General features: G+C 39.6%; 1 protein-coding gene across 5 annotated transcripts in view; it reads left to right on the forward strand.

Annotated features, from left to right (window-relative positions):
- The first annotated feature begins 465 nt into the window (after window positions 1–465).
- The window catches only part of LOC139756811 (uncharacterized), a 374,339-nt gene continuing 356,810 nt past the window's right edge, over window positions 466–17,994 (forward strand). For 3 of the 5 annotated variants that reach the window (XM_071676617.1, XM_071676619.1, XM_071676621.1), the window contains exons 1-2: window positions 467–728; window positions 7,546–7,710. The gene's annotated coding sequence lies outside the window, so the exon portion shown is untranslated. Of the gene's footprint in view, window positions 729–2,243; window positions 2,366–7,545; window positions 7,711–17,994 lie in introns of all 5 variants that reach the window. The other 2 variants (XM_071676618.1, XM_071676620.1) reach the window with 2 other exon arrangements.

Raw genomic sequence — 17,994 nt, forward strand, 5'->3', positions numbered from 1 at the left:
GTTTAGTTATATAGAGGTCAAAGGTTGTCCACCACGCCAACAAAGATTACCGTAGAAATGTATAAAGGAACATATCTAAGATATGAGAGTAAAGGATGAGTAGAATAAATTACTATATGAAATTAAATATTGATTGCATGCTTAAACTGAAACAGTTTTACGAGTTCAAGAGGCCCAATTAGAGTAAAATTTCTTAAACATACAATACAAAGAAGTAATTGCAATGATGGAAATGCGTTTGGTCGAGATGCCGATGGCTACTCTCGTTTGTGCAATGTACGGGTTCATTCAAGGCGGCTGGTACGGTTATTTATATTGTAAAGATATTCATTCCTTTGCATTTTACTATCATTATAACTGATAAATGCAAAATTCGTGAAATAATGCCAAGCATCATATCACGTTGACCTAAAGGGGTACGTACGGTAGTATGTGTCTGTACAATAAGTCTGCAATATAGGTACAATAGTTTTTGTTCTTCGAGACCCAAGTCCCGAATTTCAAAACAAACCCTGATGATGAAAACAAAGCTGTAGTTTCGTGGTGAACATCGCCACCTTCATTCATAAGGACTCTACTACAGTCCGTAAAGGAACACGGCAGTCTTAACCTTAAAGAACTGAGTAGATGTGGTGTGTTCTTTATTTGACAATGGTGAAGTGCTGTCTGTCTATAGGGCCTGAAGCCTTCTGCACCGCTCAGGATGGTCAAGGGAGATGACTTCATTGGTAAGTCACACGGGCACTGCGGATTGATTAGATATCCTTTTCGCTGTTTTTGATTAGGAAGTGGCTATGTTGTCGACTATTCAACAAAATAAGACAACTCTCAAATAGTCGCAAGTAGATCCGATTAGGCAGTATTGGGTCAAACGTTATTTTGCCGACGTGTCGGCACCAGAGCCAAATTTGGTTTTGTGGACTATCCGGAATTACTGAACCAGCAGGGTTCTAAGTGCTACTACAGTTGTAGAGTACGCACTCCACTCTGGGGAAGTCGCCACATAGGCCAATGTGTAAGGGGAGCACTCCAGGTTAATTTGCCCTAGCTTCTTCACACAGGTAAGTGTGGTAGTAGCAATTCAGGCCTGTTCTCACTCTAACTTTGTCTAACTTCTCTTTCACCAAAGGGCCACTGTGTAAAGAGAGAAATGATCACCTCTAGCTTTATTTTTAGTTTAGCTTCATCACAGCATCACCACCACACTCAAGCTCTCTTCATAGGCAGATGCATAAATGGAACAACCCAGGGCACTGTTAACTTATTTAACCTCAATACATGCCAATCTGTAGAGAAGAAAATCCAGGTCAGTGCTTGCTTACTCTTGAGTAACCTGATTTTACCATCTGCCTCACCCTCAACCTAACCAAATGGGTCATTCCTCAACCTAACCTCACCACTTAGGCCAATGTGTAGGAGTCAGTCCAGGCCAATATCTAACCTAACCTTACCATAGAGTCTTGTATCGAGGGAACAATGCAAACTGCCACTCACCCTAACTGAACACAGCCTCACAACACAGGCCAATATTTAAGAGTACCATTCCAGGCCATTGCTCACGCTAGCATTACCACAACTCTGACAATATCAGGTGAACTTTCCACTGAATGATCCTAAAGTTCCAAATCTTTAACATGCACAGGTAATCCATCAGCATTTGTTTGCATTACTGTTCTTTCAGTCAACCTCTACCATTGCCTCATCTTCTTGATCTCTCTACAGCATTGGCTTGGGTGGTCTCTCCTCTTGCCTCATTTGTCATCATCCATTTTTTGTCTTCTGACAGTATTTATTTTTTCCCTCTCCTCCCTTTGTCTATCATGCTTGATGAAAATTGAATTCCATCTTGATTTCAAGTTTCTCATCCTGTCTAAGTACCTTCGGGTTGATGTAACCATATTTGGTTGTCCATTAATGTCTTGATTATAACCACCAAATCTTCTTTTCTTTATTTTACTGAGATTGCATTTGGTAATTCTTATGCTTCTCTGTGTTTTTGTTTGTGATTACTGTATATGTGTTAAAGGGAGAGAGCTTGACACTTGTGTGTGTGTTTGTGTGTGTGTGTGTGTGTGATTACTATTTCACTATTTGTGATTACTTTTGTGTGTTAAGGAGAGAGAGCTTTATATTTGTGTTACCCCATCTCTTAACCTTGTACGTGTGTACCATGTCTTAACTTCTCTGTACACATACACAAATACACATCTCATTGTAAGTGGGGCACCCATTTTATTGATCAGGTCCTACAACTGGGTGGACCGTGGACTGGCTACTGCGACCAGGATTTGAACCTATGGAGGTTTGATTCCAGATGGCCCATATATGTATAATGGTCAGTCATAGTGACCAGTATACCATGCAGGTGTGTGTGTGTTATGTTGCTCTGTCTCTAAACCTTGTATATATGTACCATGTCTTTATTACTGTGTATGTATGCACACACATGCACTCACTAGACTAGAAGCTAAGAGTGAATGTGAATAAGAGCAAGGTTATTAGGTACAGTAGGGTTGAGGGTCAAGTCAATTGGGAGGTAAGTTTGAATGGAGAAAAACTGGAGGAAGTAAAGTGTTTTAGATATCTGGGAGTGGATCTGGCAGCGGATGGAACCATGGAAGCGGAAGTGAATCATAGGATGGGGGAGGGGGAGAAAATCCTGGGAGCCTTGAAAAATGTGTGGAAGTCGAGAACATTATCTCAGAAAGCAAAAAGGGGTATGTTTGAAGGAATAGTGGTCCCAACAATGTTGTATGGTTGCGAGGCGTGGGCTATGGATAGAGTTGTGCGCAGGAGGGTGGATGTGCTGGAAATGAGATGTTTGAGGACATTGTGTGGTGTGAGGTGGTTTGATCGAGTAAGTAATGTAAGGGTAAGAGAGATATGTGGAAATAAAAAGAGCATGGTTGAGAGAGCAGAAGAGGGTGTTTTGAAATGGTTTGGGCACATGGAGAGAATGAGTGTGGAATGATTGACCAAGAGGATATATGTGTCGGAGGTGGAGGGAACGAGGAGAAGTGGGAGACCAAATTGGAGGTGGAAAGATGGAGTGAAAAAGATTTTGTGTGATTGGGGCCTGAACATGCAGGAGGGTGAAAGGCGTGCAAGGAATAGAGTGAATTGGAACGATGTGGTATATCGGGGTCGACTTGCTGTCAATGGATTGAACCAAGGCATGTGAAGTGTCTGGGGTAAACCATGGAAAGTTCTGTGAGGCCTGGATGTGGAAAGGGAGCTGTGGTTTTGGTGCATTATTACATGATGACTAGGTGAATGCTTTTTCAGTAAATTTTAACGTTAAGGTATCTGAGTAAGACTGAAAGAGAAAGGGCTATCACAGTTCCTGCTAAGGTCATGCAATACAATACTTAATCCTTGTGACAATTTTTGGCTGAAGTTGGTGTTTGTGTGTGCTTCTGAGAATTACGTAAAGCTAGAAATTACATTGTCTGCAAAATACCCTGTCCACCTCCCCATACATTTTCAGCATCACACTTACATTTTATTACTTTTTGTTTTCTCCTTTGGCCTTGATAACCATCTGCAGATGTCTGGGAATGAAATTGGAAAGGCTCCTGAAGTTTTCTAGTGCCTTGTTTTGTATCCATAGGGTCTTGATCTGATTGAGATGAGGCACTAATGAGGTGCTGCAGGAAGCAGTTACCTGATTGTGCCTGGAAATCTCACCTGCACCCATTTTTTTTTGCCTCCAAGTGAGTATTTGGGCTTTCTCCTGCTTAGAAAGTTAAGAGCCAACAATCTTTAAACAAACTTGGAATATATACATTGCCAATGAGTAAAATTCCCATAATGAAGTAGCAACCTGGAAAACTAAAGAAAGAACATCATTCCCTCAAGATAGCCCAATGTATGCTGAGAAGGTTGCTGGTGCTCACACCATTAGAAGCGCTAGTCTCAGTGACCAGATGTATAATGATTTCACCTGAGAGCATCATATGCTTGTATCCACAATAGATCTTAGCCGTGGTTTGCCTTTGGAAATATATTGGGGGGGTGTACAATGTTTTTTTGTGAATACTGTAAATCTTTATTATTTTATTTATATTATTATACTTTGTCGCTATCTTTCACGTTAGCGAGGTAGCACAAGGAAACAGACGAAAGAATAGCCCAACCTACCCACATACACATGTGTATACTTAAACGCTCACATACACATATATACATACCTGTACATTTCAACATATACATGCATATACATACACAGACATATATGTATATACACATGCACATATTCATACATGCTGCCTTCATCCATTCCCTGCCACTACCCCACCACACATGAAATGACACCCCCCTCCACACTCAGACTCTAGCTGTCATGTATAATGTACCAAAACCACAGCTCCTTTTCCACATCCAGGCCCCACAAACCTTTCCATGGTTTACCCCAGATGCTTCACATGCTTTGGTTCAATCCATTGACAGCACATTGACTCCGGTATACCACATCGTTCCAAGTCACCCTATTCCTTGGACACCTTTCACCCTCCTGTATGTTCAGGCCCCGACCGCTCAAAATCTTTTTCAGTCTATCCTTCCATCTCCAATTTGGTCTCTCACTTCTCCTCATTCCTTCACCTCTGACACATATATCCTCTTTGACCATCTTTCCTCACTCATTCTCTCCATGTGACCAAACCATTTCAATACATCCTCTTCTGCTCTCTCAACCACACTCTTTTTACTACCACACATCTCTCTTACCCTTTTATTACTTACTCGATCAAACCACCTTACACCACATATTGTCCTCAAACATCTCATTTCCAAAACATCCACCCTCCTTGGCACAACCCTATCTATCGCCCATGCTTCACAACCATATAACATTGTTGGAACCACTCTTCCTTTAAACATGCCCATTTTTGCTTTCCGAGATAATGATTTTGCCTTCCACAAATTCTTCAGCGCTGCCAGAACCTTCACACCCTCCCTCACTGTGCGACTCACTTCTGCTTCCTTGGTTCTAAATCCACTGCCAAATCCACTCCCAGATATCTAAGACACTTCACTTCCTCCAGTTTTTCTCCATTCAAACTTACCTCCCAGTTTACTTGTCCCTCAACCCTACTGAACCAAATAACCTTGCTCTTATTCACATTTACTCTTAGCTTTCTACTTTCACACACTTTACCAAACTCAGTCACCAAATTCTGCAGTTTATCACCCGAATCAGCCACCAGTGCTATATCATCAGTGAACAGCAACTGACTCACTTCCCAAGCCCTCTCATCATCAACAGACTGTATACTTGCCCCTCTCTCCAAAACTCTTGCATTCACCTCCCTAACAACCCCATCCATAAATAAGTTAAACAACCATGGAGACATCACGCACCCTTGCCGCAAATTGACATTCACTGGGAACCAATCACCTTCCTCTGTTCCTACTCATACGCATGCCTTACATCCTTGATAAAAGCTTTTCACTGCTTCTAGCAACTTACCTCCCTCACCACATAATCTTGATACCTTCCACAAAGCATCTCTATCATCTCTATCATATGCCTTCTCCAGATCCATGAATGCTACTTACAAATCCATTTGCTTTTGTAAGTATTTCTCACATACATTCTTCAAAGCAAACACCTGATCCACACATCCTCTACCACTTCTGAAACCACACTGCTCCTCCCCAATCTGATGCTCTGTACATGCCTTTACCCTCTCAATCCGTACCCTCCCATATAATTTCCCAGGAATACTCAACAAACTTATACCTCTGTAATTTGAACACTCACCTTTATCCCCTTTGCCTGTGTACAATGGCACTATACATGCATTCTGCCAATTCTTAGGTACTTCACCATGAACCATACATATATTGACTATCCTCACCAACCAGTCAACAGCACAGTCAACCCCTTTTTTAATAAATTCCACGGCAATACCATCCAAACCCGCTGCTTTCATCTTCCGCAAAACTTTCACTACCTCTTTTCTGTTTACCAAATCATTCTCCATGACCCTCTCACTTTGCACACCACCTCGACCTAAACACCCTATATCTACCACTCTATCATCAAACACATTCAACAAACCTTCAGAATACTCACTCCATCTCCTCACTTCACCACTACTTGTTATTACCTCCCCATTTGCCCCCTTCACCGATGTTCCCATTTGTTCTCTTGTCTTACGCACTTTATTTACCTCCTTCTAACGCATCTTTTATTCTCCCTAAAATTTTATGATACTCTCTCACTCCAACTCTCATTTGCCCTCTTTTTCAAGTCTTGCACCTTTCTCTTGACCTCTTGCCTCTTTCTTTTATACACCTCCCACTCATTTGCACTATTTTCCAGCAAAAATCGTCCAAATTCTCTCTCTTGTCTTTCACTAACAATCTTACTTCTTCATTCCACCACAACCCTTCCTAATCTGCCCACTTCCCACGTTTGTCATGCCACAGGCATCTTTTGCGCAAGCCATCACTGCTTCCCTAAATACATCTCATGCCTCACCCACTCCACTTATGTCATTTGCTCTCACCTTTTTCCATTCTGCACTCAATCTCTCCTGGTACTTCCTCACACAAATCTCCTTTCCAAGCTCACTTACTCTCACCACTCTCTTCACCCCAACATTCTCTCTTCTTTTCTGAAAACCTCTACATATCTTCACCTTTGCCTCCACAAGATAATGATCAGACATCCATCCAGCTGCCCCTCTCAGCACATTAACATTCAAAAGTTTCTCTTTCTTGTGCCTGTCAATTAACACGTAATCCAATAATGCTCTCTGGCCATCTCTTCTTCTTACATATGTATACTTATGTGTATCTCTCTAATCGTTGTTTGATTAAACTTAATGAATTTATTGTCTCATTTTTACCTCGCACACATGAGGAGGGGGAGGGGATTTTTATTTCATGTGTGGTGGGGTGGCAATGGGAATGAATAAAGGCAGACAGTATGAATTATGTACATGTGTATATATGTATATGTGTGTGTGTGTATATGTATGTATACTTTGAGATGTATAGGTATGTATATTGGCATGTGTGGACATGTATGTATATGCATGTGTATGTGGGTGGGTTTGGCCATTCTTTCGTCTGTTTCCTTGTGCTACCTCGCTTACGCAGGAGACAGCAACAAAGCAAAATAAATAATTTTTTTTTTTTTTTTTTTTTTTTTTTTTTTTCCAAAAGAAGGAACAGAGAAGGGGGTCAGGTGAGGATACTCCCTCAAAGGCCCAATCCTCTGTTCTTAACGCTACCTCGCTATCGCGGGAAATTGCGAATAGTATGAAAAAAGAAAAAAAAAAAAAAAAAATTTTCCTTCAATGAGTACTTCAGTATATGGTATATGAGTCAATGTGCTGCTTCTCAGTAGTGCACAAACTCAGGAAGTAACAAGTGATTGCAGAGTTTTTCTGAATATTTCATCTTTCAGTGCCTCATTGTTACAATCAAACACACTTCTATTAATGCTTATGCTTATGGAGTTAGGGGCCATTTAAGATCTGTCTGAGTTTCTGTAGTTTCCTTGAATGTTTTATGATTAAACGTATGTTTCAGATAATGGAAGAGCCATCAAATAGGAATCCACTCTACCTTTCTTCTTCTGCTTGAGTTCTCAGAGACAAAGGAATTCAAGCAGACAGAAAACTTCACTTCTTTGCTGTGTATCAAATCTTTGTTATTCACATATTGGCTGACAGTTTCCTCTCTGTTCTATAAAAGGTAAGTATTCAAGACTTATAGAGAGGAGAATCAGTAACTTCATGTAGCCACAACTCTTTTCCCTCTGAATATTACAAGTTTTTTATATACTTTAACAGAATTAGAGTTCCCTGTTGTGTTTTTAGTCATAAACTTTTTGGATTGACTTCTTATTTTCATATTACAAATGTATGTTATTACATATTCTGTATACTTTTCAGCTGGCTGTGATGATGTTTATCTACAGTTTTTCATTGTTCAAATAAAATCTTAAGTGAAATTTTTGAAGATGTAATTAAGGTGTTTCTAAATTAATCTCTTTTTCTTGTGAACTATGAGATTCTACTGGATCTCTTGGGGTCAGAAACCCTTAATCCCCTTCCAATGTCTGGTGAGATGAAGTTCTTTAACATCTTATTAACCATCTGTTTGGCAATAACATCATACAGCTTGATCTGGGTCCACTCTTCAACCAATTAACTTTTTAACCCAGAGACCCCAATATACCAATGTAAATAATGTTAAGTCTAATGTGATAGTCACCAACACAGGAGCCCCCCAAGGTTGTGTATTGTCCCCAGCTCTTTTCACCTTGTATACAGATGATTGTAGAAGTGAAATTGATGATTGTACTATTATAAAATATGCTGATGATACAGTTATCTTAGGAAAAATTGTAAATAATAATTATGAAGGCTATTTAACTCAAGTTAAAAAATTCGTTGACTGGAGTAAACAAAATTTTTTGGAGCTTAATGTAAAGAAAACGAAAGAGATGATATTTGATTTCAGAACTAAAAATAAACACGTACCAGACCTATTAACAATTGAGGAAGAAAACGTAGAAAGAGTAAACCAGTATAAGTATTTGGGCTTTATGATTGATGACCAGTCGAAGGGAAGTGTTAATACAGATATGGTGTCAAGGAAATGTAACCAAAGATTACACTTTGTACGTATCTTGCATAACCTATATGTAGATAAAATGGTCATTAGCCTATTTTACAAAACAATTTTAGAATCAGTTATAAATTTTTCAATCACTGCCTGGTATGGAAAACTTACGTGCAAAGATAAAAAGAAGTTGGGAAGGATTGTTAAGAAAGCAAGAAAACTAGGTGCAGAGACCACATCACTGAATGAGCTGTATCAAAAAGGTACAATGAAACAAGTAGACAGAATGATGAAAGATGTAACGCATCCGTTACATAGTTGTTACACGTATCTTAAATCTGGTAGAAGGCTAGCTCTGCCCAAGCTGCGCACTGACAGATACAAAAAGTCGTTTGTACCTGAAAGCATTCTGCTTTTCAATCATCTATCATCACTATAACTTCTAGCTTTAAGTTTCATGATAACTGTAGGTGATGGTTCATGATAGGGATGGTGGCAAGCTGATATCGCATGTACACAATAGCAAAGTAACATTTTATATGAAATAACCTATGCAATATTTCTTGTTAATATTTTAATGTTTTTTTTTTTTTTTTACAACTACTAAGGAGCTCTAAAGCCAAAACGAATTTCATTTTGTATTACATTTTGTATAACAATTTGACGAATAAAGTATCTTATCTTATCTTATTGATATTGTACCCTGATCATTGGTACTGACCTATTTCATAACTCTCCAAATCACATCTGGAGTAGGATGTCTCCAGTCTTCCTGTTTGTTCTGGAATTTTCCATCCTATCATAGATAGATATCTATGTCTGATTTATCCGGGGTGTGATGTTTTGTGTAATTAACTTACATTTTTTTTTAAGAGCTGTTAAGGCATTCAATATCATTGCTGAGCTACATCAGTACACTTGGTACTATTTACAGTAGCTAATATACTTTTTGCTATTTTCATGTTGCCATATCCTTTGTAAATGACCTCCTTCACACAAGCTTCTGTCTAGCCAGCTCCTGTATACATAAGCATATATATCATGTAAACATCACCTGTAATCAAAACAATACCTCTGAGGGTGTGTGTAAGATGGTGTTTACCATATCCTTCTCATTTGAACTTGTTCCTGGGTTCTTTTTTTATATAGATGGAGATAGCACAAACAAATAGCATGCAGCAGTCAAGGCCATCTTGAGTTAAAAAAGTCAAAGAGAAAGAAAGCATAAATCACTCATGGCTCCACAAATGTTTATGGACCTGACTCTTAAAGGAAGAAAGGTTAAATGAAGATTTGAGGAAAGAAGGAGGTATCATAACAGGCAATCCTCGAGTGGCTCTGGTTTCCATGTAGAAGTTGTGGGAAGCAGTAGTCAGACACATGCAATGGGTCCAAACTTGGTGGGGACACATTCAAACAGTTCATGAGAATAGTAGCCAAAGTAATACCTGTAGAATAGAGAGAGCTCAGTAACATCATGGCGTGAGGAAAGATAAGGTTGAAAGAGGTGTTATCAAGAGAATTAATGAGATGAAAGGCTTTTGATCTACTCTCATTAACCAAGAAGTGTAAAATGAGCCACTCTAGATGTGTGAACAGTATTTCATACTTGGGTAAATAAAACCCTGTAGATATGAAACAGCTTCTCACAAAAAAGTATTATAGCACCTATACAACACACCCAGCATTTGGGAAGCAGTATTTATGAAGTTGATTTGATAGAGTTTCCAAGAGAGAGGAGAGGAGATTGTTTTGCCCAACATGTTTATAACAAGATTGAATTGTGGTGATATGAAATTGAACAAAGGGAAGCAAATGAATCTTAGAAAGAGATTTAAGGAAAACTGCATTTTAGCACTATTAGATTTCACAATGTTACGGCTTCCCCAATCTGAATTGCAGCATAGGTTCATATTAATTGAAGAAATATGATCAGTACAAATATGAGTTTTAAAGAGGGAGGTGAGGAAAAGTGAATTGAAGCACGTGGAATCATAAGCGTAAGAGTGAATAGGGTAAGAAGTAGAAGAGGGAATCACTTTTATTGAGAGAAGGAAGAGAGTATGTGGTAGGACAGAACCCTCAAGAACGCTACTTTGATAGGATAGGAGGGGGAAGTTGCTTCAATGATGACTGCTTTGATGAAATGGCCCAAAAGGGAGCTGTGCATAAGAGAACTGAGAGAAGCAGTGAAACCAAAGGAAAGTAGTTTAGAAAACAAAGACTTATGTCACATGCTGTCAGAAGCTTTGGAGATGTCAAGGGCTATGACAAAAGTTTCACTAAAATCCTTGAGAAAGGAGGACCGGAGGTGAGTAACATAGGAGGGAAGATCACCAGTAGAGCTAGCACTGCAAAATCTATACTGGTGATCTGAAAAAAAAGAGAATGGAACGCTTAATGTTTGAGAAAGTGGGAGTTTAGGAGAGTTTCAAAGACATTAAAGGTAGCAAAAGTGAAAGCAATAGGGTGATAGCTGGAGGGGTAAAAGTGGTCTCCTTTATTTGGGATGGACTGTACCAAAGCATGATTCCACGGGGAAGAAAAAGTTTGGGTTTTGAGACAGATATGAAACAGACGAGCAGTAATTGTTAGTTCAGAGGCACACTCCCTAAGAATATGAGAAGATATGCTATATGAGCCATACACCTTGTCCACCTGGATCTTGGCAACCCTGTGTGAGGAGAAAGTAATAGATGGCATAGCTTTAACAGATGGAGAGTCAGCGATAGATTGATTATGTTGGAAAAGAGGGGAAAAGTATATTGCATCTGAAAGATGCTTTTGTTTAAAGACCAAAATGATTTGTCTGTTGAACGTCAGCACACATTATGTTCATAAAAGTGTGCTTGGCTTTTTGAAGAACACTTTTGCAGTGTTTCCAAGCAGAAATGAAAGTAGGATGGGTTTCTGGAAAATAGAAAGGTTTTATGGTCCAGTACGCTCCGTCTCTGATGCAACAGGCATTAGAGCTGGAGCAATTGAACCATGACTGAAGATGAAAAGATTTAAAAGAAGATGGAATGTAGACCTTCATCCTAGCCAAGAAGACTTGTGCTATGCTTTCAGCACATGAGGCATCCTGACCAGAGAAATGAAACTTATCCTAGGGAAAGTCAATAAAGAAGTTGTGCAGGGATGACCTCTGAGCTTTCCCAAAGTGCCAGATTTGACCTATCAAGGGGGAATAGAGGATGGGCATACCCAATTAGCAGTAATAGAAATAGAAAAAGTACTAGAGGATCTTAAGGGTGCAGATAGTTTAGATATAGTTAGAAGGTTGTAGGGTTAAAAATAGGTCTAGTGTGTTAGATGAATTTTCATGATGGTCAGGAATTTGGGTAAGGTATTTAATGAATTGTTCTAGATCCTTAAGGAGAGAAACAGAAAAGGCCTCAACTTCCATTTAGAGCCAAACTAGTCCTGTTGATGTACATTGAAATCCCCTGCAAAGAGGATCTTAGCATATGGAAAGAATTGTACATAGTTGGAGGGATTTGGGATGGGGAATAAACAAACCACAAAGCGAGGTACAGTTGAACCTCGTTAATCCGGCGATGTGGGACCTGGCCATTACTGGACCACAGAAAATACCAGAAAACAGAAATTGACCCCTAAGGGAACCCCCTATGTAAATGTATGCCTGACCTCTAGTCTTGTCAGCTCAATCCACATACATATAATGTGTTATCAAAGGTAGAACAAAGCTTAAAAAAGGAAATAATACAATCTTAATGCTCTCAAATAAGGTTTTTATTGTTACATCAGAAGTACCCTTTGATGGAGACTCTGCAGTATCTTGGGCAAGGGTTTTTCATGGCATATGATGCCAATAAAGGCAGATTTTTGAGTGTTATATACTTGTTCTAGGGTTAAGTTTTCTTCTGTCACTAACTGTGCAAATTTGTCCACAAACTTTGTTGTAGCTTTGTGATGAGTAGTTAATGTAACAAACGACCATAGGTTGGTAGTTGGCTTTTGTTGACCCTTGTTACTATTGTTGTTTTATTGTTATCGTCAGGGCAGCCAGCCCATGTTCCATCAGTCCCAGCCAGGCAAATATCTCATACACTATCTCTTGCCCTGTATATATTGTTGTTGATTGTTTAATAGAGAATTGGAGTTTTTTTATTTTTTTATACGACCATACACTACAAGCTTCCGTTTGAGCATTATGCTTTTCACTGCACACACTGTTTTCTGAAATTCCATGTCTCCTCTTAGATTTGTATAACCATCCTTGCAATTATTCACAGTCATAGTCTAGCTTTAGTTCTCTATGAAAAACCTGCTCGATAAGGATCTCCCTAGAAATGCTTACACCTTCATTACGTGGGAGCTTAAACCACTTTATAAGTGCACTGTCTAATTCCTTACTCCTGATACCTTTCAAAGTTTTTCGAAACTTTAAACTTTTCTGGTTTTCATATTTAGGAAAAAACTGAATATAAGAAATTAACAGAACTGTTGGAGGGAACAAGGAGAATGGGAAGACCAAATTGGAGATGGAAGGATAGAGTGAAAAGGATTTTGAGTGATCATGGCTGAAACATGCAGGAGGGTGAAAGATAGAGAGAATTAGAATCTTGGAAAGGTTTGTCAGCCTGGTTGTGGATAAGGCACTGTAGTTTCATTGCAATACACATGACAGCTAGAGAATGAATCTGAGTAGATGTGGCCTTTCTTCATTTGTTTCTTGGCATTTCCTCATTAATGTGGAAAATGGTGATCAAGTATGAAAAAAGGTGTATGTGAGGTATGTGTTGTCAGGTGTTGTGTATAAGAAAACTAGTGTGTGGGATTTGGGTTTCATGCCAGAAAGGGAAAAAATGCAGTAATCTGGGCCTGGAAGGGGATACTTAACAAAAGCAGCAGTGGTGGATTGTTTTGCCACATCCACTGTCCTTCCTAATGGATATTTTTCTTCCCTTTGGAGGCCTCCAGTGTATGGGCCCCTTATAGAGGGAGTAGACAGAGTTAAGAAGGATAACAGTGTTGTCTTTGTGGTGACACTTATTCAGACCCCAGGGTTGTGCTACCCAGAGTTGGGTGTCAGTCAGTCAAGCCTCAGCTGTTATGGTTCTGTCCTGTTAACCTTAACTAACATTTCAATAGACAAAAGGCTCCCTTAGCTTGATCCTGGTTGGAAGTGAATTTATTATTTATTTATTTTGCTTTGTCGCTGTCTCCCGCGTTTGCGAGGTAGCGCAAGGAAACAGACGAAAGAAATGGCCCAACCCACCCCCATACACATGTATATACATACACGTCCACATACGCAAATATACATACCTATACATCTCAATGTACACATATATATACACACAGACACATACATATATACCCATGCACACAATTCACACTGTCTGCCTTTATTCATTCCCATGAATTTATGTTAAGATTATTTTCTCACAAGGTTAGGAGGAGCAACCTGTGGATGAAGATCACCCAAAGAATTGCAGTGGGTGGGTTGGAATATTTGATCCAAATAGTGTAGCAGTCCCACAAGAGGATACCCAAGTATTGTATATTCTGCAAGGAAATGTCTGTTTGTAATTTCTAACCAAGATTCTGAAATATCGATTTTATCATAATTTTCTTCTAATACGCTTGTCTAATCCCGACAGTCTGTTACATAAACTCCATATGTTAATGTGAGATATTCTGATACATGATTGAGACTCTATGTCATTTGGATATGTATGTGGAGCACTGCTATTGGAGAGCTCATCTATTTGGGAGATGGTCCATAACCTCGACTTGACCAATTCTTCTGTATTATCTTCCCTCATCTGATTTGTTTCCTGCTTCTACTTGGGAATTTATCTCAAGCTGCCTTTTGTTTTACCTGCTTCATCCCAGACGTGCATTAGGTGACATATTCTGCTATATTGCCTCACTTCTTTCTTACTCACTTCTACCAGTGATATGATCTCTACTACATGGGTAGTGTCATTAAGGTTCTGCATTCTGCCTTTTTCAATATACCTGCCTCATTCCGAAACAGCACAAACTGACCCATCCCACCGTGTGTTTCCCCACCAGCCTGCCTATTGCCATATACGTATGAAGTGACCTCTGTTATCTGAGAAGTGACCACTGGATCCTTACTCTGCATTGTTTCTTACCTTCTTGGTTCCTTACATCCATCAAGTATGACTTTTGTTTACCTATTCTGCCATGTTCTCTATTCTCCTGAATTCCCTCTTTTGGTTTATCAATGTTTTAAGTACCTAACTAGTTTATGTCTGTTGAAAGAAGAGCATAATTTTCTTGTACAACACTCATTGAAGGTGGGCATTTCTTATTCTACTCATTTGGAGTTTATTCCTGGCAATAAGGCTTCTATCCCAAATGAAATGATCCCATAAATATGTACGTAAGACATTTTCTTCCTTACAGAGAGCCCCAATTCTGCTGTGTATCTATAGTATTCAGAGTAGGGTAAAAGGATTTACATCATATTTTGGCAGCAATTCCAGTATAAGTAAATTCCTATATCTCTTTGTAACCAACTGATTACATTAGCCTCAGTCAGTGAAAATTCCCCAACTTTCCAAGAAATTATAAGAAAATTTAGTTTTATTCTTACTTGTCGTATGAGTTATTTTTTCTAAAAAAATAATATATAAGACAAAGTAGGTCTAACTTATATATATTGCAAGGCTTACAGATGGATGTTTTTTCGGGCAAGTTAAGGCTCTTGCCATATGATCCATCCCTTGCCAGATAGCACAAAATTTACACAGTTCCTTAACCATACCATTGTTGTTTCCTTACATTCATACATAAATGCAATTTCTCTTAACAATAATGGTATTTCTCCTATTACAAAAATGTTTTGATATTTACTATGTAATATATATTTATTTATTTTGCTTTGCTGCTGTCTCCCGTGTTAGCGAAGTAGCGCAAGGAAACAGGCGAAAGAATGGCCCAATCCACCCACATACACATGTATATACATACACGTCCACACCCACAAATATACATACCTATACATCTCAACGTATACAAATATATACACACACAAACATATACATATATACACATGTACATAATTCATACTGTCTACCTTTATTCATTCCCGTCACCACCCCGCCACACATGAAATAACAACCCTCTCCCCCCCTCATGTGAGCTAGGTAGCGCTAGGAAAAGACAACAAAGGCCACATTCGTTCACATTCAGTCTCTAGCTGTCATGTAATAATGCACTGAAACCACAGCTCCCTTCCCACATCCAGGCCCCACACAACTTTCCATGGTTTACCCCAGACGCTTCACATGCCCTGGTTCAATCCATTGACAGCACGTCGACCCTGGTATACCACATCGTTCCAATTCACTCTATTCCTTGCACGCCTTTCACCCTCCTGCATGTTCAGGCCCCGATCACTCAAAATCTTTTTCACTCCATCTTTCCACCTCCAATTTGATCTCCCACTTCTCCTCGTTCCCTCCACCTCCGACACATATAGCCTCTTGGTCAATCTTTCCTCACTCATTCTCTCCATGTGACCAAACCATTTCAAAACACCCTCTTCTGCTCTCTCAACCATACTCTTTTTATTACCACATATCTCTCTTACCCTATTATTACTTACTCGATCAAGCCACCTCACACCACATATTGTCCTCAAACATCTCATTTCCAGCACATCCACCCTCCTCTGCACAACTCTATCTATAGCCCATGCCTTGCAACCATATAACATTATTGGAACCACTATTCCTTCAAACATACCCATTTTTGCTTTCCGAGATAATGTTCTCGACTTCCACACATTCTTCAACGCTCCCAGAACTTTCGCCCCCTCCCCCACCCTATGATTCACTTCCACTTCCATGGTTCCATCCATGTTTCCAAATCCACTCCCAGATATCTAAAACACTTCACTTCCTCTATAGTTTTTCTCCATTCAATTGACTTGTCCCTCAACCCTACTGTACCTAATCACCTTGCTCTTTTTCACATTTACTCTCAGCTTTCTTTTTTCACACACTTCACTGAACTCAGTCACCAGCTTCTGCAGTTTCTCACATGAATCAGCCACCAGCGCTGTATCATCAGCGAACAATAACTGACTCACTTCCCAAGCTCTCTTATCCACAACAGCCTGCATACTTGCCCCTCTTTCCAAAACTCTTGCATTCACCTCCCTAACAACCCCATCCATAAACAAATTAAACAACCATGGAGACATCACGTACCTCAGCGCAAACCTACATTCACTGAGAACCAATCACTTTCCTCTCTTCCTACACGTACACATGCCTTACATCCTCGATAAAAACTTTTCACTGCTTCTAACAACTTGCCTCCCACACCATATATTCTTAATACCTTCCACAGAGTATCTCTATCAACTCTATCATATGCCTTCTCCATATCCATAAATGTTGCATACAAATCCATTTGCTTTTCTAAGTATTTCTCACATACATTCTTCAAAGCAAACACCTGATCCACGCATCCTCTACCACTTCTGAAACCACACTGCTCTTCCCCAATCTGATGCTCTGTACATGCTTTCACCCTCTCAATCAATACCCTCCCATATAATTTACCAGGAATACTCAAACAAACTTATACCTCTGTAATTTGAGCACTCACTTTGATCCCCTTTGCCTTTGTACAATGGCATTATGTAAGCATTCCACTAGTCCTCAGGCACCTCACCATGAGTCATACATACATTAAATAACCTTACCAACCAGTCAACAATACATTATCCCCTTTTTTAGTAAATTCCACTGCAATACCATCCAAACCCGCTGCCTTGCCAGCTTTCATCTTCTGCAAAGCTTTTACTACCTCTTCTCTGTTTACCAAATCATTCAAAATACTTCAAAATACTCACTCCATCTCCTTCTCACATCACCGCTACTTGTTATCACCTCCCCATTAGCCCCCTTCACTGAAGTTCCCATTTGCTCCCTTGTCTTATGCACTTTATTTACCTCCTTCCAAAAGATCTTTTTATTCTCCCTAAAATTTAATGATACTCTCTCACCCCAACTCTCATTTGCCCTTTTTTTCACCTCTTGCACCTTTCTCTTGACCTCCTGCCTCTTTCTTTTATACATCTCCCAGTCATTTGCATTATTTCCCTGCAAAAATTGTTCAAATGGCTCTCTCCTCTCTTTCACTAATAATCTTACTTCTTCATCCCACCACTCACTACCTTTTCTAATCTGCCCACCTCCCACGCTTCTCATGCCACAAGCATCTTTTGTGCAAGCCATCACTGCTTCCCTAAATACATCTCATTCATCCCCCACTCCCCTTACCTCCTTTGTTCTCACCTTTTTCTGTTCTGTACTCAGTCTCTCCTGGTACTTCCTTACACAAGTCTCTTTCCCAAGCTCACTTACCCTCACCACTCTTTTCACCCCAACATTCTCTCTT

Source organism: Panulirus ornatus, chromosome 23 (genome assembly GCF_036320965.1).
Source record: "Panulirus ornatus isolate Po-2019 chromosome 23, ASM3632096v1, whole genome shotgun sequence".
Taxonomy (NCBI): Eukaryota; Metazoa; Arthropoda; class Malacostraca; order Decapoda; family Palinuridae; genus Panulirus; species Panulirus ornatus.